The 24,143-nt window shown below is 44.4% G+C and overlaps 1 protein-coding gene and 1 long non-coding RNA gene across 2 annotated transcripts in view; one reads left to right on the top strand and one right to left on the bottom strand.

Moving 5' to 3' along the window:
• Window positions 1-4,494, bottom strand: part of LOC134945094 (uncharacterized) — an 89,351-nt gene extending 84,857 nt beyond the window's left edge. The window contains exons 1-2 of the long non-coding RNA XR_010182040.1: window positions 3,910-4,494; window positions 481-672 (exon numbers count right to left, since the gene is read on the bottom strand). This is a non-coding gene — a long non-coding RNA (uncharacterized LOC134945094). The remainder of the gene's footprint in view (window positions 1-480; window positions 673-3,909) is intronic.
• The window catches only part of LOC134945093 (putative methyltransferase DDB_G0268948), a 182,106-nt gene that overhangs the window by 92,624 nt on the left and 65,339 nt on the right, over window positions 1-24,143 (top strand). The gene's annotated exons all lie outside the window — the stretch shown is intronic.

Genomic DNA, 24,143 nt, shown 5'->3' with positions numbered 1-24,143 from the left:
CGCTCATCTAGGCTTTTCTGCTGCACCTAGGTGCACCAAGGTTTATTAGCATAAGCTTTTCATCTATTGTTCTCAGCTGCAATACAATACAGAGAGAACAATACAGCAGGGGATTAAGTCATTACAGCAGGGGATTAAATCCGACTGCCCTGGCTCAATTAATCCTGTTAAAGGCAAAGATGAGGAGGGCTCCATCTGTATATTCATTACTCACTAACACATTTCAAAAGATGAACAGATGGAGCTAATTATTTCACTTGTAACTCTGCGAGGAGACCTGGAAAAGATGCACCGTTTGTTGTCCTGATGACCGAGTTTGACAACCTGTGCCCTAGGGTACCATGATAGAAAGAAAGTTTGGGAACCACTGTATTAAGGCATTTTAAAGCCTGCCAGAGAGAGAGAGAGAATGTGACTGGGAGAGACCGGAAAATCCTGATGTATAGATGACTATACCAACCGGGATGATTAATAGCTAACCTTTGCTGGTGTCTTCTCTGCCATGTTTGGCTTCAATCTCCCACACTTGTGATACGGTGTGCAGTGGTGATGGTACAGCTCCCTCCGCATTTGCTCTGCCCGACTCTGCTGCATGTTTCCTGGGTGCTGGAATGCACTCTGGAGTGCACAGTGGCTACTTCCGGTGCTCGGGGTCTCCGCAGTCTTAATTTGCTGTTAATAAGGTCATGTACTTAATTTGCAGACCATTATTAGGCGCTGCATTATTAAAACATTATTAGCCGCTGCAGTCCTGATTTTTGTGCTTCTTGCTCCAGGGGCCTATGTGAATTTCGGTACAGGTGTCTCTTTCACCCCCCCCCCCATGTTGCCGGGCCTAAAAATAGATCATCCACACCCTTTAGAACTAAATAACTCCCCTCTCTTCAGACAGATCATCTCTCTTAGCATAAAATAGTCCCCTCAGACAAACCTTCTTTCCCTAGCACAGAATAACAAGTTAGATCATCTCTACTACAGAATATCCCTCATCATTGCCACCCTACACACACACACAAACACACACACACACACACACACACACACACACACGGGTCAGTGCCAGCCTACATACACACAAACACACATTGGTCGAAGTGAAAATTTTGAATTGGGGGTATGAAAAAGTGAAGGTTGCAATTATGCGTGCACCGGCCATTCAAAAGTGGGCGTGTCCTTTAGTGTAGTTTACCACACCATATACCCCTTATACACATTATGCACCACAATAGTAGGCTTCCTATAATATCTAGTACTGGTGCCCCTTTCACATTATACCAGACAGTACGAGCAAAAATTCACATTATAGCACATGGTATGAGCCGAAATTCACATTATAGCACACAGTATGAGCTGAAATTCACATTATAGCACACGGTATGAGCCGTAATTCCCATTATAGCACACAAAATGAGCCATAATTCACATTATAGAACACAGAATGAGCCAAACTTCACATTAAACCACACAGTGTGAGCCAAAATACACATTATAGCACACAGTGTGAGCTGAAATTCACATTATAGCACACAGAATGAGACGAAATTCACACTATAGCACACGGTGTGAGCTAAAATTCACATTATACCACACAGTATGAGCCAAAATTCACATTATAGCACACGGTATGAGCCAAAATTCACATTATAGCACACGGTATGAGCAGAAATTCACATTATAGCACACGGTATGAGCAGAAATTCACATTACGCCACACAGAATGAGACAAAATTCAGAATATGCCAAGCAGTATGATCCAAAATTCACATAAGCCACATGGTAAGATCCACAATTCAGGGACAAGGACATTGACAGCAGGGACATAGGGACAGGGAGAGTGACAGAGAGACAGTGACAGCAGAGACAGTGACAGCAGAGACAGAGAGACAGTAACAGATAGTGGCAACAAAGACAGTGACAGAGAGATTGACATCAGGGACAGAGAGAGTGACAGCAGGGACAGAGAGAGTGACAGCAGGGACAGGGAGAGTGACAGGGACATAGGGAAACAGGGTAAGAGTACCTAAGCAGAGGGGGGTGTAGTCGGCGGCGGTGCAGAGTTGTAGGCCCTGGGAAGTGGAGGAGGACGTGGGCGGCGGTGGTGAGGAGGATATGGGCGGCAGCGGCGGTGTGCAGAATGTGGCCAGTGGCAGCAGCAGTGAGCAGAACGTGGTCAGAGATGGTGAGGGGAATGGCAAGCCGCAAGCGGTGCCGGCATGCGTGATGATGTCACGAGGAGTGACGTACAGCAACCGGCTTCCTGGCTGAGAGTCTGTCAGTATGGGCCCGGTGGCGGCGGTGTTCAGGTAGGTGTGTTTGAGCTGGGCTCATGGAGTTGGCGGTTGTGTAGGCGTGACTGTGCTGCTTGATGCCATGGAAGAGCGGGTATGGATGCCGTCGTGTCTCTATCATGTCAGTGGATGAGATAGGGATGCGGAGGTACGGCTCTTCTTGGTGTCACCCCATTGATGACCCCGATGTGACGCCACTGATTAAACTTTCCACATTCAACTGGCAGCTGAAACGGCTTGCAGCCAGCCAGGGAGTGACAGCAGAAGGCTGATATTGAGGTGCGCAATCAAATTCAAGGCAGGTTCTCCCTAGGCTCCCTGAAGTAATGGCAGCACTGAGCATAGCAGCTCTGTCTTTAGCCTCCTCCCACTTCTCCCTCCCATAGTCCCAGCAGTGCAAGCGGTGGTGTGATGTCGTCACGGCACTGGCGTGCATGGATTACGCACGGACACGGCTGCGGTGGAGTCTTCCATCGGGGGGTGGGGTGGGTTGGTGTTTGAGTCTGAAGTGGGGATGGATGCGATCATAACTGTGCCACGGCAGAGTCTTCTTGTTGCAGGCGGGGGTGTATGATTTTGAGTCGACGGGGGTGCGATCGTAACTGTAGTGCTTGGTGCCAGACAACAAATAGAGCACTGCAGTTATGAATGCACCCCCGCCGACTCAAAATCATACACCCCCGCCTACAAGAAGATACCATCCGCCGCGGCACAGTTACGATCACACCCAACCACCCCCCACCCACCCCCAGCAGGTGCAAGTGCGCCGCGGTCAGGTCCGTGCTGTCTGCCAAATTGACAGTGTCAGTGACAGTGTCATGAAGGGGATGCAGCAGGTGCGAGGTGTGCGGCTCTTGTTTGGTGTCACCCCATTGAAGGGTGACACCCGGGTGCGGGCTGCAGCCCCCGCACCCACCTTATGACGCCTCTGGATATGATTGTAATTTGAGGATGAGTCAGGACAATTTAACCAAACAGTTTGCAGTTCCTTTCTCTGAAGATCCATTGAGCAGAGGCTGACAATGAGCAAGGAATGCAACATGCGGAATAGGTCACATTCTAGGAATGCCGCTCCAACCACCTTGTGGTTTACATTACTGGACGCAATGCATACATTTAATAAGACTCCCAGATATATCACGCCTCACACTTCCAGGCATATTACACCTCACACCTCATACTCCCAGACATATTAAACCTTACACCTCCAAATATTATATAACACCCTTATACCCACAGGCATATTACATCTCATACCCCCATACATAACATTACACCTCATAACCCCAGGCATAATCGAACACCTCACACCCCTGACATATTACACCTCATACCCCCAGACATAACATTATACCCCATACCTCATATCTATAATAACACCTCATACCCCCAGATGTAATATTACACCTCATACCTAAAATACCCAGATAAAATATTAAACCCCAAACCTCATATCCTCAGACATAAAATTAAACCTCATACCCCCACAGACATATTACACCCCATACCTTATACCCCCAGACATAATACTGTAACAGAATGTTGCTCCCAGTCAGGACATTTCACAGCAGCAACACAGGAGAGGAACATGCATTTAGAGAAGTAGTGTAGTCATACTCACTTCACCTCTCCTGCTGCAGGACGAGCACCCACAGCGGCCGCACCTTCTCTTCCAGCACAAGGTCCGCACCGATGATGTCGGTGGCGTTTGGTGCGCGGACCTCTTCTTCCAGTCAGGCAGGTGGGGTTGGGGTGGGCCAGCTCTCTAGATAGCGGCCAGTGGCCACAGCGCAGTGCAATGCTCACAATTCACAAGCAGCCTGGTGACACAGAGGGGGGGGGCGGGCTGGCTGGCTCTCCTGATAGTGGCCAATGGCCACGGTGCTCACGATCAGCCTGGTGATGAAGAGGGCGGGGGGGTGGGAAGGCTCTCCTGATAGCGGCCAGTGGCCGGGGCTCTCACAAGCGGCTTGGTAAAGCATAGAGGGGTGGGCTGGTTCTCCTGATAGAGGCCCGCAGCCGCGGCGCTCACAATGTATAAGCAGGTGGAGGGGGAAGGGCCACAGAGGCCAGGCGGACACATACTCCAATCGGCCCACTGGGATAATCGCCGGGGGAAATGGCCAATCCGGGCCTGACTGTGGCATAAATGTCTAAAGGTAATGGTGGTGAGTGCAGTTTTTAGTTCTCACCAATCCACAATTAGCTTCTCTCTCTATGAAACTGCCTTTCATTGTGCTGAACTGGTACTGCTGACTCAGCTTTTCACTCAACTTTCTTCCCTTTGCCTGACGCCAGCGACACTCTCTTTTGGTTCTGCTAGGTTTCCATGCAGTGTCTTGGAAGCTCTATACTCAGTCTCTGCAGCTACACCTTCCGTCACCCTTGTTCAGCTTTACTGCACTGGCATTAACACCTAAGGTGCTCCTGAGTCTCATGCTTTATGTTTACAGCATATAGCGGCAGGAGGTGGAGACACCTTTATTGATGTGCCAAGCTATTACACTTGTGCAATAATGGCAGTGTCATTAGCCTCTCCGCCCCTCTCTCAATGTTTACAGCTGCTATGAGAGGCGGCTGGTGAAGCATGGACAGCGCATGTAGAAGCCAGCGGTATCAGTCCTCTCCCTGCTCGCCCATTGTTTACAGCTGAGGATAGGCGGTGGTGGGAGGGACTTCCACAGTGCTCTCAGTCTACGCACTTCTGCACTAGCTGTTGCTCGGCACTGGCTACAGCCCTAGAACCCTCCTCCGCTATATGTCACAGCTCTCAACAGCGGGAAAGGCGCCCAGGAACTGTGCTTTCACCGAGGGATCTCCAGGCTACCTGATCAGCATAAAGGAGCCTTTTTTATATCCCTAAACAGACGAGCTCATGCTGATCAGTAGTCTCTAATTTGTCCCCCTCCACCGCTACATCTAATCACCGTCCCCTGCTGTCTACGGCTCGTGGTCAGCGCGAGGAGACTCGTTTTGCCGCCCTGCATTAGTGATGGGTAGTTCATGAATGATTAGTTCAAAATGAACTAATCTTCAAAGTGAACTGGTTCGTTCAGTTCACAGCTTTGGCAAAGATTAGTTCATCAGGAAGGAGGAGTTAGACACAGACAGAATAGAGCCAGCATTAGGCTAGTCACTGTCTCATTCACTGGATTTTCACTTCCTGAATCTGATGCTGTGAAATGAAAGTTAAAAGTACAACACAGCCCAGCAATACAGATCTAATAAAAAAAATAGCATCTGCGCTGCCTAGCCAAAGTCTATGGGGTAATTTTACTAAGGTGGGAGATTTTTAGAACTGGTGATGTTGCACATAGCAACCAATCAGATTATATCTATTATCTACTAGAAGCAGCTAGATAAATGGTAAGTAGAATCTGATTGGTTGCCATGGGCAACATCACCAGTTCTAAAAATCTCCCACCTTAGTAAATTTACCCCTATGTGTGTCTGTGAGTGAGCATGTGTGGTCATGCTGCTCACCTTTCTGTGATACAATCACTGTCCTATTAGTCCAGATGTCCAAACACTTGCTGCTACTTCTGGTTCTACTGGCTCCTGTGCATACTGCTGTGCTAAATCTTCTGCTGGGTGTTGTATAGGTGGTGCTGCTGCAGCAGCGCTGTTTTTATTCAGCTCTCACTCGGCAATACTCATGAGTCAGTACATCTCTGCTGCCACAGGGGTCACTGCTGTGCTCAGACATGGAGTGGACTCACTCTGTGGAGCTGATTGAACTGCATTGTCCCGATGACTCGTGAGTCATTCTCCTTGCAAGTAGTTCAGTAGTTCAGTAGTTCAGTGATTCATTACAGTTCACTGACTCAATGACTCATACAGCCATACGAGTCAGTGCAGTACTTCTAACCTACCATGTGTGGCACTGCTGTGCTCAGGCATATGCATTGTATGGAGCTGATGCTGAACTGCATATAGCCATGATTAATTCACCTAGCATATTAGGTGGTCACAAGGTACACTGTCACTTCCAATCAGCCAAAGACAAATTCTGACTGCTGCATGCTATCCTGTAGGGCAGGTATGTCCAAACTGCGGCCCTCCAGCTGTTGTGAAACTACATATCCCAGCATGCCCTGACACAGTTTTGCTGTCAGAGAATGCTAAAGCTGTGTCAGGGCATGCTGGGATGTGTAGTTTCTCAACTGCTGGAGGGCCGCAGTTTGGACATGCCTGCTGTAGGGTCTGATTACTCTACACAAGACATAGGGGGATATATATGTCTGTCTGATGAACCTTCAGTCTTGAAATAATTAAAAATATGATGGTACATATACTTAGGTAGTTCTATAGAAGTGATGTTGCCCATAGCAACCAATCAGTGTGTGTGTGTGTGTGTGTGTGTGTGTGTGTGTGTGTGTGTGTGTGTGAGAGAGAGAGTGAGTGAATACTGAATACTCATGAGTCAGTTTACCTCAGCTGCCACAGGGGTCACTGCTGTGCTCATGGAGTCAGTGGACTCTGTGAAGCTGATTGAACTGCATTGTCCTGATGACTCATGAGTCACTCTCCTTGCAAGTAGTTCAGTAGTTCAGTGATTCATTACAGTTCACTGATCAGGTCACTGACTCAATGACTCATACAGCCATACGAGTCAGTGCAGTACTTCTCAGCTACCATGTGTGGCACTGCTGTGCACAGGCATATGCATTGTATGGAGCTGATACTGAACTGCATATAGCCATGATTCATTCCCCCAGTATATTAGATGACAAGCTACACTCCCAATCAGCTAAAGACACAGTGCTGAGTGCTGCATGCTATCCTGTAGGGCAGGCATGTCCAAACTGCGGCCCTCCAGCTATTGAGAAACTACACATCTGATCTCAGCATGCCCTGACACAGCTTTAGCATTCTCTGACAGCAAAACGGTGTCAGGGCATGCTGGGATATGTAGTTTCACAACAGCTGGAGGGCCGCAGTTTGGACATGCCTGCTGTAGGGTATGATTACTCCACACAAGACACAGGGGGATATGTACTATGAACCTTCAAGTGACATAAAGTTGAGCAGTTGCCCCTAGCAACCAATCAGCTTCTGTCACTTTATATACTGTTGAAGATAAATGACAGAAGCTGATTGGTTACTTTGCAACATCTCCACTTTATCTCTCTAAGGTCTGTTACATTGGGGCAAAGGGACTTTTTTTTCTTTTAATTACTGTATTTTAAAAGCAGAAAAAACTAAAAGTGACTTATGACATTACTCTGGATTTGGGTCTTTCACATGCATATTATGAAGTAAAAAGGAGTACCAACAATGGGATTAATATTGCAGAGATACATATGTCACTATAAGGTTGCTATATAACTTATTGCTTTTCTTAAAAATAAAAAAATCTGACATATTACACACATCTGATCATTTGAAAAAGATTCTAACTCCTACAATGAGCTAGTATTAGAAATACCTACTCTATGTGTAATAGTCTAGACTAGTTCTAAATCTAATCACTCCTTTCAGTCTCAGAGTCAGTGAGTGAAATTATGAATTTAGGGGGTAATTCCAAGTTGATCGCAGCAGGAAATTTTTTAGCAGTTGGGCAAAACCATGTGCACTGCAGGTGTGGCAGATATAACATTTGCAGAGAGAGTTAGATTTGGGTGGGTTATTTTATTTCTGTGCAGGGTAAATACTGGCTGCTTTATTTTTACACTGCAAATTAGATTGCAGATTGAACACACCACACCCAATTCTAACTCTCTCTGCACATGTTATATCTGCCTCCCCTGCAGTGCACATGGTTTTGCCCAATTGCTAACAGAATTCCTGCTGCGATCAACTTGGAATTAACCCCTAAATTAACTAGATGAACTAATCTTCTGAACTAATCTTTTCAGTGAACTAGATCATATGAACTAATCACCAAACTGAACTAGATTTCCCATCACTACCCTGCATGTCATTACTCTGGAGGCACGTGATAGCATGAGGAGCCACTTTGTCGCCATGCAGACCATCACCACAGCGGCTCGCGATCAGTGCAGCATGAGGGACCAATCAAACTGTCATAATAAGTCTCAATTGACAGCTGCACCTGTCTCATGCAGCACAACTTTACTAACCATTTGTTTCCTTACAATAAGCTCCAAGACAACCACTTGTGCATATATATATATATATATATATATATATATATATAATTAAATTATATACATTTTAAACTCTTGTATATTTATTAAATATTTTTAACCTCTTATTAATTTATCATAAAAGTAGATCTAGCATTATGAATTTAACTAAAAATGTTATCTTATTTTTATTTATTATGCATAAATATTGTTATTAATTATGTCAATAAATGGCTACACTCTCCCTTTGGTGATCTCTTAAACTAAAAGGGGTCTCCTCAAACTAAGATCACCATCAATAAGATATTAACTTAAATAACATTTTAATTCCATGTATCTCTATAAAGGCCCGTACACACTGGTCGATGTATCGGCCGTTCTCTTGAACGGCCGATACATCGCGGGACCGTCGGCCAGTGTGTACGGGCGATACGTCTGTGAACTCCGTCGTTCACAGACGTATCGCGTCGGCCGCGCAGCACAGCCGACAGCCAATATATCTAACGATATATTGGCGCGTCGCTGTGTGTGTACGGGGCGGTCGTCCGACCGCCCGTACACATGCTGCGGCGGCCGGCGGTGATTGACAGGTGAACTGGGCGGGCGCTCGCGCCCGCCCGCCCAGTTCATGACGTCAGTCCCCCGACGGATCGGGCTGTGTGTATGCACAGCACACTGCCCGATCCGTACATAGATATATCTGCAGATCAATTGATCTGCAGATATATCTAATAGTGTGTACCCACCTTAAGTCTCAGTGGGACAACCCAACTGATTATATGTTAGAATTAAGGGAAAATGAGCATCTCTGGAAGATTCTCTTCTTTGCCCTTCCTGCATTATAACACTATCACTAGGCCGTGATTCACAATCAAGAAATATATCTTCCTCCTCTCTACCATCTACTACTTCTGAATGTGAAATAGCCAATGCATAATGCTCCGACTCATTATTTAATCTCTCTTGGTCACCCTCACTAGCAGGTTGTAATTCAATGTTTGGCATTATGGTAGCATCTCTAAAAGTAGTGTCAGCATCTTTGTAATAACATCCGTAACTCACATCTTCTTCTTCCCTCTTGCTATCTATCTCGGGTTCTGACTTTACTCTTCTTACTTCACTACTTTCCTTTGGGATGACACTATCAAAGTTCTCTTTACAATTGTCCATGCGCACCTCTCTACCTATGGCAACGGTTGGTGTCTATGATATGTAAGGGTCATATACTCTCCTGATTCTGGTTTGGTTTTATACACCAGTAAATCAACAAATTTTTCAACTACTATGAAAGGATCTTCTTTCCATCTTTCCAATTTTAAATTTCCTATTAACCCCGAGCTGTCTCAATAACACTCTGTCTCCAGGAACTAGTTCCACATCTCTTATGTTCCTATCATAATGGGTTTTATTTTTCTTTTACAGTTTATTAACAATTTGTGTTGCCAAGTCATACGTATGATCTAGTTCTTGATGTAACTTCTCCACATACTTAGTGTGAGAAATGGATGATTTCTTTGTAGGAGTCAGTCTAGACCACAGGTTCTCAAACTTGGTCCTCAGGACCCCACACAGTGCATGTTTTGCAGGTCTCCTCACAGAATCGCAAGTGAAATAATTAGCTCCACCTGTGGACCTTTTAAAATGTGTCAGTGAGTAATTAATACACCTGGGCACCTGCTGGGTTACCTGCAAAACATGCACTGTGTGGGGTCCTGAGGACTGAGTTTGAGAACCTATGCCCTAGACTGACGTCTATGGGGAGTTTTGCTTCCCTTCCGAACATTAAGTATTTATTTATTTATTTATTAACAGTTTCTTATATAGCGCAGCATATTCCGTTGTATAAGTAGTAAGGTGAATGATCTGTAGTTTCATTTCTGGTACAATTCTACGCATGTACTAAACGATTTATTATTTATTTCTTCCAATGCCATTTATCAAGGGGATTTAATGTCCCTAACATATTAAGTAGTGTTCGATTGAATCTTTCTTGCTGGGGATTTCCTTGTGGGTGATATGGAGTGGTTCAATACATCACAACCCCACAACAGCTACACAACTCTTCTATGAGTTTACTCTCAAACAGGCCCGGCGCTACCCGCTCAGCAGAGTCTGCAAAGCAGGTAGGCGCCGGGCAGGAGAGGCGCCCTCCTCGCTCTGCTATACCCTGCTAATGTATGCTCACGCTGTGCGCTATTGCTGGCAACGAGCAGCGGCGCCGGCGGAATTAAGCTCCACCCCACCCACTGATCTCCCGTCACTCCCACCCGCCTCCTAGCATCAGCCGCACGGGCTGTCACACACCCTTCACCTGTTACTTTCTGTTCAATTAAGCTCCACCCCACCCACTGATCTCCCATCACTCCCACCCGCCTCCTAGCATCAGCCGCACGGGCTGTCACACACCCTTCACCTGTTACTTTCTGTTCAATTAAGCTCCACCCCACCCACTGATCTCCCGTCACTCCCACCCGCCTCCTAGCATCAGCCGCACGGATGTCACACACCCTTCACCTGTTACTTTCTGTTCAATTAAGCTCCACCCCACCCACTGATCTCCCGTCACTCCCACCCGCCTCCTAGCATCAGCCGCACGGGCTGTCACACACCCTTCACCTGTTACTTTCTGTTCCTGCTTCTGCTGCGAGGCAAGGAACCCGTTCTCTCTGCACTGTTGTGACTCGTGTTTCTGAGACCTCCCCCTCTTCATGTTGCTGCAGTGCACGGGACCTCGACTGAGTTCAGGGCAGCCGACAAGAATCACTACTGCACAATAGTAAGTTTAACTCTTCGAAATCCTTGTCAGCAATTGTTCCTAATTACTCATGTTGCAAGTGTATCATAATTTTTATCTTTTACCAGAGTTGTATATATATTTTGTGATTGTCTAATTTTCCCTTTGCATGTAAAATGTTAAAAACTGGAGATGATAAAAAACAAACACACACATATATACTGTGTGTGTATATATATAAGGGGCAATTATGGACATGAATAAAAAAAGACAGCACAATAATGTGTTGTTTTGTGACCACATTCTGTCCTGTTGTGTCGCCACCTACAGATGTAGCCACGCTCATCCAGAGCCGGATTAAGGGGGGCTCCGGGGGTAAGTACCCCGGGCCCCCCTGTCTAAAAGGGCCCCCTACCAGTGCCACCCGCCACAGATCGGATCTCTAGTACCGATCTGCGGTGCAGTGCCCTCTCTCCTCCTGTGCCTGAAGTATATGAGGAGCATTAGGCACAAACACTCCTCCCAGTCCCAGGACGCCAGCCAGTGGGTAAAGGTGTACGGTTATGCACTGGGGTGTGTGTGTGTGTGTGTGTGTGTGATTGTGATTGTCAGGGGTGTGTGTGTGTGTGTGTGTGTGTGTGTGTGTGTGTGTGTGTGTGTGTGTGTGTGTGCAATTGTCAGGGATTCCTTCATTACAGTATTTTGATTATTTTGCTTAAGAAAGTTTGACTTTGAGGGTGATATGTATTTAACATCATGTGTGTGTATATACTGTGTGTATATATATATATATATATATTTAGATAGATAACTTCCAAACATATTTTATCTTGACACAAATGTTATTTCCCTGAATCTCCCCCTCAGCACCCTTACCCTCCCCCTCCCTGTATCTTCCTCAGCGCCCTTGTCCTCACCCTCCCTATAACTTCCCCGCAGCGCCCTTACCCTCCCTGTAACTCCTCCTCAGTGTCCCTGCCCTCACCCTACCTATAACTCCCCACTCAGTGGCCTTGTCCTCACCCTCCCTATAACTTAATTTCCGCGCCCTTAACCTCACCCTCCCTGTAACTCCCCCTCAGCATCCCTGCCCTCACCCTCCCTGTATCTCCCCCTCAGCACCCTTACCCTCACCCTCCCAGTATTTGCCCCTCAGCATCCCTGCCCTCACCCTCCCTGTAACTCCCCCTCAGCACCCTTACTCTCACCCTCCCTGTAACTGCCCCTCAGCATCCCTGCCCTCACCCTCCCTGTATCTCCCCCTCAGCACCCTTACCCTCACCCTCCCAGTATTTGCCCCTCAGCATCCCTGCCCTCACCCTCCCTATAACTCCCCCTCAGCACCCTTACCCTCACCCTCCCAGTATTTGCCCCTCAGCATCCCTGCCCTCACCCTCCCTGTAACTCCCCCTCAGCACCCTTACTCTCACCCTCCCTGTAACTGCCCCTCAGCATCCCTGCCCTCAGCCTCCCAGTAACGTCCACTCAGTGCCCTTACCTTCACCCTCCCTGTAACTTCCCTGCAGCATCCCTGCCCTCAGCCTCCCTGTATCTCACCAGCAGCGCCCCGGCCTTCACGTGTGTGTGTGTGTGTGTGTGTGTGTGTGTATATATATATATATATATATATATATATAATTATTTAAATTTTATACCTTAGGGCCCCCCTGTCTTAAGTACCCCGGGGCCCCTAAAGCCTTAATCCAGCTCTGCGCTCATCTATGCCGCAATGCGTACGCACGGGCATACACATTGCAGCGTAATGCGAATGCACCTGTTTGCAACTGGTTGCAGCTGGCGTTTGATCCATAGGTTTTAATGGATGCATGCACATGCCCATAGACACGGATACACATGCCACGCCTTTGCTGCCACAAAGCACAACGATGAGCATGGCTACATCTGTATATGCACATGAAAGGATGATGCTGAATAGGTGGTGTCTAGTGCACAAATACAGCAAACTTTTCAAATGCCATGATGGATGAAGTGAGCTGAGTATGATAAAGCGGGGTAAATGTATGAGGTGTCGATATGATACTGGTTCTCCACGTATTACTGCGGTGGTGTGTGCAGGGTGACCCTGTTATTATTGGCGCTGCTGTTTGTAAGATAGCACGCCAATATGTTGGTAATGATAAGATCAGTCAAAGGCACTGACCGTTCTGACACCTGCAGCTATTGATTTCAATAGCGCTGACCCTGGCTGAGGCGGCTGCCAGCTCCAGGCTGCATGTGAGATCTCGCGAGAGTAGAGCCGTAACTACGTGTGTGCCAGTTGTGTCTGCCACACAGCGCAGTCGCCCTGTGGGCGCAACTGCCCACATTCCAAGTCAGCGGCTTGTAATGAGTCAAATTGATTCATTACAAGCCGCCTGTGTGTGCCGGAGGAGGAGAGGAGCAGATCCCGGGCAGGTGAGAAGGAGGAGGAAGGAGGGGGAGGGAGCCGCAGCAGCGCTATGAAATTGGTAGCGGCGCCGCTGCAGCTGTCCCTTTCCTTCCACATTGGCTGACCGCCACCGCTGTGAATGCTGGGATACGCTTCCCTCATCCCAGCATTCACAGTGGCGGCGGCCAGCCAATGCGGAAGGAGAGGGACAGCTGCAGCAGCGCCACCACCAATTACACTGTGCTGCTGCAGCTCCCGAGTCCCCTTCCCTCCTACTCCTTCTCCCATGCCTCTGGAACTGCCAGCACCGAGGAGCCTGACTGCCTGAGCCAGCGAAGAGATGATAAGTATCATCTATTCTGTCTATCTATCTAACCTGCCGTAATGTGTAAAAAGGGGACGCAGTCTGCTGTAATGTGTAAAAAAGGGGACGCTGTCTGCCGTAATGTGTAAAAAGGGGGACGCTGTCTGCCGTAATGTGTAAAAAGGGGACGCTGTCTGCCGTAATGTGTAAAAAGGGGACGCTGTCTGCCATAATGTGTAAAAAGGAGGACGCTGTCTGCCGTAATGTGTAAAAAGGAGGACGCTGTCTGCTGTAATGTGTAAAAAGGAGGGCACTGTCTGCCGTTATGTGTAAAAGGGGGACGCTGTCTGCCGTAATGTGTAAAAATTACCACTATGTGGTGTAATAGGAATTGGTCACTCCGTGCAGTTTAATTGAATAAGATTGTGTTACTGTGTGGCGTAAATTGAATTGCGGGTACTATTGTGTGGGCGTACCCCTTCCTTGTGAGACCACACACCTTTTTATGGTGTGCGCCTTCGCCTTTTTGCTATCCCTTTAAGTATGGGGGAGAGGGCGCAAATTTATAGTTTGCAGGGAGGCGCCAAACACACTAGCACCGGCCCTGCTCTCAAACTCCCTTCCCTGATCTGAGTGTAATCTGTTGGGTAACCCATAGAGGATAACAGATTTCTCCCACAATATATTTTCCACTGTTACAGCTTTCTGATTGGGCATTACACATGCTTGCGCGTAACGCGTAAAGTGGTCTGTTACCACTAATATATGACATTTCTTTTCTGGTTCCACCTCTAAAGTTAAATAGTCCATACAGACTAAATCCATGGGCCCATTACTGTGAACAGAGACTAGTGTGCCCCTTTTGTTGGAAGAGTTTTCCGTGCAATATGATTTTCACATGTTTTGCCACTTTTTTCAACATCCCTCTCAACTCCAGGCCAATAAAACCTATCTGTCACTAATCTGTCAGTTTTCTCACTCCCTAAGTTGCCGTGTTTGTCATGTAAAGCTTGCTGTACCATTTCTCTGAATTTCTTAGCTAACACCAGCTGATACCCCTCTTTCTCTCCGAACTTCTGCTACTGCCTATATAGCAACCCATTTCTCATTATCAAATTTTTTTGTTGCCTATATAGCAGCTATCTATCTCTCCCACTTACATTCAAATGTCCAGCATATCTTTTTTCAGTTAACTGAGACATCAAATACCCTATCTGGGGATCTTGGTATTGTTAATTCCTCATTTGTTGTTGTCTAACTTAAGGTAATTGCTCCATCTCCATTTGACTTATCCAACAGAAAGACAAAGGTAACACATTTTATCTAACCCCTAACATGTTTATATATCCATCATGTCTAGGTATTGTATCTTGTATCACACAGGTTTCCCGACATATGCCTTTTATTTCTCCAGCTGACACCTCCACCCGCTCTTCTTCCTGAGTCTTTTCCATCACTTGACCAGGAATTCAGATAAACTATCAGCGTCAAAGTTGTTAATGCCAGGACGGTATTTTAGATTGAAATCATAAATCGCCAATGCTGCAAACCACCGATGACCTGTGACATCTAATCTAGCAGTTGTTTGGATGTAAATTAGGGGATTATTGTCTGTATGTACCTCAAAGGTGACTTTGTATAGGTAATCATGGAATTTCTCCGCAATGCACCACTTGAGGGCTAAAAATTCCAATTTGTGTGTTGTATATCTCCTTTCACTTTTAGAAAATCCTCTAGTGGCAAATGATACAGGTTTTAATTCATCTTGGCATTTTTGGTACAATACCCCTCCTATCCCTTCTATTGACGCATCCACATGAACCACATATGGTAATTTGGGATCGGCATAAGCTAATATGGGGGCATTGGTTAGACATTTTTTTAAACTCACAAATGCTTCTTCATACTCAGGCATCCACCTGTCTCCGAATAAGTCATTAACTTTGAATTTAAACTGAGTGGGCTCTTCTCTCCTCTTTGCCTTTTTACTCTGTTTACTGGGATACCCTTTGTAAGATCAGTAAGCGGTTTGGCTATTTTTGAATAATTTGGTACGAATCGTCTGTAATATCCACAGAATCCCAAATATGATCTTAACTCTCTCAATTTTTTGGGTCGTGGCCATTTGTTCACCACCTCAACTTTAAATGGATCTGTGGATACCCCATCTTTGCTTACGTTATGCCCCAGGTATTTAACTGAAGACTGACACATCCTGCATTTATCTAGAGACAATTTCAATTCCCCTTCTTTCAATCTGTCCAGCACTTTCAGCAATCTCCTATTATGCTCCTCTAAGCTGTTACCAAACTCTATAATGCCATCTAGATATACAAAGACTTCTCTGTAATTCATATCCCCAATGAACTTATCCATCGTTCTCTGAAAAGTAGCTAGTGCACCTTTGATTCCCAAAAGCATGTTTAGAAATTAAAAAAATCCCACGGGACAGATAAAAGCGTTTTTCTCTCTATCCCTTGGACACATAGGAATCTGATAGATTCCATTACGGAGGTCCAGCACTGAATACCAACAGCTCCCCTGAAAGCAGTCTAAAGCTTTGTCTATTTTAGGGACCACATATTGGTCCGGCACTGTTCATTGATTAAGAGTCCTATAATCTACGCACATTCTAAGTTTCCCACTTTTCTTTCGTGCAATTACTATGGGTGATGCATAGAGACACTTAGGTTCAATAATAACTTGGTTTTCTAATAATCCTTTTAAGTGAGACTGCACATCTTCAAAATCTGCACAATTATGAATACATCCTCTCCTCCCTGAGGTACTTTAGGGCATATGAGAGCAATAAATGGTATTTGTACTGCATCCCCACTGGACTCATCTATAAATTCAATTTCTATCTCTATATATCCTAAATATGGGTACCTTTCTGTACTTAGTCCTCATATCACTAGTCCAGTTAATGGTCGTATTGGTATTTCTGATAGCTTATCTTGGTACCATGGCTCAAATATGATAGATACTTGCGAATCGCTATCAAGTAATACCTTACAAAGATGTCCATTCATTTTAGCCTCTGTCATTGGGATGGGTCCTAAAATACCCTCTGGTAAAACTCCACCCCACCATGAATTCCCCATTGCACTCATGCTGATATCTAGAGGGCCAGTGTGGGAGTCACAGACCACCCTCACCCATTTCCCCTCTCCATGGTCCCATCGGTGTTTGTATAGCTTCTGAGATGTTGGCTGCATTCAGCAGCTCTGTGTCCTAACTCTCAACATTTAAAACAGCCTCCTGGTCTGAACCTTTTTCCTCTTCCCATACCTCATACTGGAGGATAAGCAACATTAGCAATACTTTGAGGTGTATTTGTCCTATTCTATGAAGATAGAAATTGGTCTATCTTTTTATTTTGTTCTTCAATCATTTTACAGATTTTTTTCCTCTAAAGTACACCTCTCTACAGCTGGAACTACCACTTTTACCTTCTTAACTGTACGCTCCCTCATGTCAATCATTGTTTCTTCCATTTTGATTTCCTTCATCAATTCATTAAAAGTTGGAGGAGATTTAGTAATCTCTGAACATCTCAACTTCTGTGCTATGGGATCTTTACTTAAAGCACCTCTCAGTAACTGATTCATCCTGTTCTCGTCCACTTAAGTTTTTTTCATTCCTCCCTTTTCTATTATTTTATACAACAGTTTGTCCAAACAAAATAGGCAAGTAGTTAATTTATCTCCAGTTTCCTGAAATGTATGGTGTTACCTGGTTATTAAGTCTCCTACATCCTCTAATGTTCCAAAGCCATAATCTAATACCTCAAAGCATGTTTCAAGGGTGGCACTGGGATTACTTCTCCTTGCTGCTTATATTACTCCCATTGTAGACCCACGCAAACTCTCTACCACTCTTTGGCGTTTAATGTGGTCAGGACACTGCGGTCAGGAATGTGGTCAGGAACCTGGACTGCTGATTCCTTCCATACCTCATATGTTTCCTCCCCTTGTGGTACAGGTTGCATCCCTGAAACACCCCCAATCTCCGGTAACTTCCCTCATAATGCCACCATTTAATTGAGTGACTACTCTGTCTACTATGGTCTCAAACTGATTTCCCAATTTTTCTTCTTTTGTATTTACTGGGGCATCATTGTTTCTTGCTCCTCCAGAATTACTCTCATTACTTTCTCTTTGGGTAGTATTAACATCACCAGCATATGCTTCTGCTATTATATCCCCTCCCTCCCTCACTGTAGGCATAAGGATATTCCAACACCTCCCAGTATCCCTATCAGCCATCATAATTGAGGGGATTAAACAAGGATCTAATTCTTATTGGGCTCTATTAAAATGGTGCATACTGTCCCCAATTCTCCTCTCCACATTTATTACTTGGGGTTGGGGTTGTACTAATTTATCTCCAGTTTTCTGAAATGTATGGTGTAACCTGGATATTAAGTCTCCTACATCCTCTAATGTTCCAAAGCCATAATCTAATACCTCAAAGCATGTTTCAAGGGTAGCACTGGGATTACTTCTCCTTGCTGCTTATATTACTCCCATTGCAAACCCACGCAAACTCTCTACCACTCTTTGGCCTTTAATGTGGTCAGGACACTGCGGTCAGGAATGTGGTCAGGAACCTGGACTGCTGATTCCTTCCATACTTCATATGTTTCCTCCCCTTGTGGTACAGGTTGCATCCCTGAAATACCCTTAATCTCCGGTAACTTCCCTCATAATGCCACCATTTAATTGAGTGACTACTCTGTCTACTATGGTCTCAAACTGATTTCCCAATTTTTCTTCTTTTGTATTTACTGGGGCATCATTGTTTCTTGCTCCTCCAGAATTACTCTCATTACTTTCTCTTTGGGTAGTATTAACATCACCAGCATATGCTTCTGCTATTATATACCCTCCCTTACTGTAGGCATAAGGATATTCCAACACCTCCCAGTATCCCTATCAGCCATCATAATTGAGGGGATTAAACAAGGATCTAATTCTTATTGGGCTGTATTAAAATGGTGCATACTGTCCCCAATTCTCCTCTCCACATCTATTACTTGGGGTTGTACTACACCATAAAAAGTACTTATTTGGGAAATGAGATTTGCATCTGAGTATTCTGAAAAGTTTCCTCCTACTACTATACATTTGTAAAGGTTTTTCCCTTTTGCTGACTCCAAAGGAAAATATCTTTCCCAGATACACTTTCCATGTTAACTAACTTAGTGGTGTTTGCTTATAAAACAGGAGTACACATATTACTGGGATCTCAGCAGTGCCTCCAGGTGTAACCCTAGGTTACCTATAATATTATTATACTATGCACTACTGGACTATTGGTACACTGTGCCTCCACCCAAGATTAACTTAAGTTTTTAATTACTTTACTTTACAGGGCTGGCTTGGGACAGCAAGCTATATTTGATCTAATCCCTGTGCTAAATAACATTTTAACACTCTTACACTCTGTGTACTAGTGTTTTAAATTAATGTGATAATATTTAATTAGAATAAAGTAATATAATATCGCAAAGATTGTAATATAACAAGAAAATACAATTTATAGATTACACCTTCCCTTCTAATTCTACCCTTAAGGCCTATACAGTTTACCTGCATGCAATACAAAAAATACCTTTACCTTTGAGGTAGCTACCTGAGTTCACCTTTGACTGAAAAAATGTAATCCAAGGTGAACGCCAGGGTCACTTAGAAGTCATGCATGACACACCTCCTCTTATGCATATATTAGTTGAAATACTGACTTAATTACATGCATACATTTGTACATAGATTCAACTGCTGTGTATATACTATAGACCTTCTCCCCAACCCTTTAGTGCATAGGTCTGCAAACTCGGTCCTCATTACCCCACACAGTGCATGTTTTGCAGGTAACCCAGCAGGTGCACAGGTGTATTAATTACTCACAGACACATTTTAAAAGCTCCGCAGGTGGAGTTAATTATTTCACTTGTGATTCTGTGAGGAGGCCTGCAAAACATGCACTGTGTGGTGTAATGAGGACCGAGTTTGCAGACCTATGCTTAAGTGCACATTTAGATAGACAATTTTAGGCACTAAATCAATGCTCACTTTAACTTTTACTGGATTATACAAATAATACTGAATTCACCAAATAAATATATTATGACACAAATGTCCATGTGCCTTTTACAGTCAGTTTTTAATTTACATAGACTGGGAGGTTTCCACTGGCTATAGTACTTTACTTTGACAGACCGTTTGTTTCAATATTGTGTCTTTTTTCATCTGCTGCAACAATTGTATTTAGATTGTCTGGAAGTGCTCTCTAAGGGGGTAATTTACACCTGCACATTTGGGTGCTTTATTTTGTTTCTGTGCAGAATAAATACTGGCGCTTTATTTTTACACTGCAATTTAGATTTCAGTTTGAACACACCCCACCCAAATCTAACTCTCTCTGCACATGTTATATCTACCCACACTGCAGTGCACATGGGTGGTCATTCCGAGTTGTTCGCTTGCTAGCTGCTTTTAGCAGCATTGCAAATGCTAGGCCGCGGCCCTCTGGGAGTGTATCTTAGCTTAGCAGAATAGCGAACGAAAGATTAGCAGAACTGCTACTAAATAAATCCCTGCAGTTTCTGAGTAGCTCCAGACCTACTCCTAGACTGCGATCACCTCAGTCCGTTTAGTTCCTGGTTTGACGTCACAAACATGCCCTGCGTTCGGCCAGCGACTCCCCCGTTTCTCCAGCCACTCCTGCGTTTTTACCTGGCACGCCTGCGTTTTTTAGCACACTCCCTGAAAACGGCCAGTTTCCACCCAGAAACACTCACTTGCTGTCAATCACGCTACGATCACTCGAGCGATGAAAAAACGTCGCTCGACCTTGTGTAAATCTACAGTTTTGTGTGAAAATACTTAGTGCATGCGTGCAGTGTACCATGCACATGCGCATTTTTGCTGTTTTCTCACTTGATCGCTGCACTGCGAAAATCGGCAGCGAGCGAACAACTCGGAATGACCACCATGGTTTTGCCCAACTGCTAACAAATTTGCTGCTACGATCAGCTCTGAATTACCCCCTAAGTTCAAAAGTTACTTTGTTTGGATAGACTGATATATTTCTGTTAATGTAACCATAATGTTGCCAAATACCTTTTAAGCCTGTATGGTAGCATTTCTGATGTTGTTCCAAGTAGTGCACTTTAGAATATTGTACTGAAAGTATAACTAATGCCAAATAATCCTGTTCCTGCAATGGATATTGCTTTAAATGTGACTTGTGACATCTCTTGCATGAACTTTTAGCAATATCGGGTCAGTTAATAGAATACTGTGGCATAAATGTCTAAAGGTGATGGTGGAGAGTGCAGTTTTTAGTTCTCAATCCACAATTAGCCTCTCTCTCACTGAAACTGCCTTTCATTGTGCTGAACTGGTACTGCTGACTCAGCTTCTCCCTCAACTTCCTTCCCTTTGCCTGACTCCAGCCACGCTCTCTTCTGGTTCTGCTAGGTTTCCATGCAGTATCTTGGAAGCTCTATACTCAGTCTCTGCAGCTACACCTTCCGTCACACTTGTTCAGCTTTACTGCACTGGCATTAACACCTAAGGTGCTCCTGAGTCTCCTGCTTTATATTTACAACATATAGTGACAGGAGGTGGTGACACCTTTATTGATGTGCCAAGCTTTTACACCTGTGCAATAATGGCAGCGTCATTAGCCTCTCTGCTGCTCTCTCAATGTTTACAGCTGCTATGAGAGACAGCTGGTTAAGCATGGACAGTGCATGTAGAAGCCAGCAGTATCAGTCCTCTCCCTGCTCGCCCAATGTTTACAGCTGAGGATAGACAGTGGCAGTAGGGTCTTCCACAGCGCTGTCAGTCTACGCGCTTCTGCACTAGCTTTTGCTCGGCACTGGCTACAGCCCTAGAGCCCTCCTCCGCTATATGTCACAGCTCTCAACAGGGTGGATGGTACCCAGGAACTGTGCTCTCACCGAGGGTTCTCCAGGCTACTTGATCACCACAAAGGAGCCTCTTTTATATCCCTAAACAGATGGGCTCATGCTGATCAGTAGTCTCTAATTGGTCCCCCTCCACCGCTACATCCAATCACCATCCCCTGTTGTCTGCGACTCGCGGTCAACACAAGGAGACTCGTTTTGCTGTCCTGCAGGTCATTACTCTGGAGGCACACGATAGCGCAAGGACCCACTTTCTGCTCTTTACTTGTTATTGTTGTAAACTCCAGGTTCAAGGTATTATTGTTTATGTAAAATTTGAATTCTTCAAGAATTTCCTCTGTACCACTCCATATAAAGAAGATGTCGTCGATATAACGGTACCAACACTTGATGTGTGGTAGGTATGCATTATTCGACCAGATGTTATCATCTTCCCATTTAGCAAGGGAGAGGTTGGCATAACTGGGTGCCAATGATGTGCCCATGGCAGTTCCACAATTTTGCAAGCAAAATTTATCGTTGACCCAGAAGTAGTTGTGTTTTAGCACAAATTCAATATTTGCCATTATGAAATTGACCTGTTGGTTGGGGAGGTTTGTCATTGTAGAAAGAAAATGTCTATTGTGAGCACATCCTAGATCATGTACTATACATGTATATAGAGACTTGACATCAGTGGTGCAAAGAAACATGCTCTGTTCCCATTGAATAACTTCTAATTTTTGGAGTATACTTGTAGTATCTCGAAGATGGCTCTTCTGTTGAGTAACTAATGTTTGGAGAAAAAAATCTGTGTATTTTGACAGATTGGATGTGTCTGATTTAATGCCTGATACTATTGGTCGTCCAGATGGATTTATGAGGCTCTTGTGAGTTTTCGGTAAGAAATAGAAGGTAGGTATCTTTGGGTGTTTTTCCAAGATGAAGTCAAATTCTTTTTTGTTCAGGATTCCAATAGTGAGACCTTCTTCAAGATGTTGTTCAAGCTCCTGTAGATATTGTTGGGTAGGATCACGTTCTAGGACTTCATATGTTGTGGCATCAGAGAGCAATCTTTCTACTTCTTTTTCGTATGCTTCTCATTCCATAATAACCACGCCTCCTCCTTTGTCCACTGGTTTTATGACAATTTGGTTGTCTACTTTTACACAGACGTATCACCAAAACACTGGAAGGTGGAAGGAACCACTCATTAAAAACACTCCAGCAAGATCTAATACTAGAAACTACCCAGCCTACAATAAAAGAAATTTCACATATAACAACACATACAGACCGATAAAGGATTCATACAAAGCAGGACAGAGACAAGCAATACAAGAAGAAGATGACCAATACAAACAACTTTTACAGACCATACAGAATAAAAATGTACAGAAAACTTTGCAGCCAAGAAAAAAATCTACAAAGAGAAACTACTGTGAAGAAACGGATGATGAATCTGAGTATGAGGAAGACTTTTTTTAGACATCAATCGGGGAATCAGGAAACCACCAGACACAACAACACCCAGAAACAAGAAAATAAAAGAAGGAAGGAATATAGAAGGAGGGGAAAGAGAGGAGGAGAAAGGAGCAAGAAGAAAAACTTACAAGTGAAGAAGCCATCAGTGTTTAATTTGAGCAAGAAAAATCTTACAAAAGCACAACTAGACATTCTGCAAAAAGGCTTGAAGTTCGCTCCCCAGTCGAAGATCAACAAATTTGACCTCTACATTGACCTTCAAAAATATATTCGAAAATTATGCATAAAGAAGTTCTTTTCAAAAGAAGAAACTACTGCCTGCATGAACATCATAGATGACCAATTTTTACACTCTACCTTGAAACCCACATCAACATTCAACCCGATCCATTGCAAAGGCTCCCACATTGAAACATTTAGGAAACTGGTAGAAAAGGATATTGAAAAAATTCCCGAACGTCAAACAATAAAACAGAACTTATCAAAAACAGAAAGAGATGCTCTAAAAGAACTAAAAGAAGACAACCAAATTGTCATAAAACCAGCGGACAAAGGAGGAGGCGTGGATATTATGGAACGAGAAGCATACGAAAAATAAGTAGAAAGATTGCTCTCTGATGCCACAACATAAGAAGTCCTAGAACGTGATCCTACCCAACAATATCTACAGGAGCTTGAACAACATCTTGAAGAAGGTCTCACTATTGGAATCCTGAACAAAAAATAATTTGACTTCATCTTGGAAAAACACCCAAAGATACCTACCTTCTATTTCTTACCGAAAACTCACAAGAGCCTCATAAATCCACCTGGACGACCAATAGTATCAGGCATTAAATCAGTCACATCCAATCTGTCAAAATACACAGATTTTTTCTCCAAACTTTAGTTACTCAACAGAAGAGCCATCTTCGAGATACTACAAGTATACTCCAA

The sequence above is a fragment of the Pseudophryne corroboree genome, chromosome 7 (assembly GCF_028390025.1).
Source record: "Pseudophryne corroboree isolate aPseCor3 chromosome 7, aPseCor3.hap2, whole genome shotgun sequence".
Classification (NCBI taxonomy): domain Eukaryota; kingdom Metazoa; phylum Chordata; class Amphibia; order Anura; family Myobatrachidae; genus Pseudophryne; species Pseudophryne corroboree.
The sequence above is the reverse complement of the archived record's forward strand: the minus strand, read 5'-3'. Positions and strand labels throughout refer to the sequence as shown.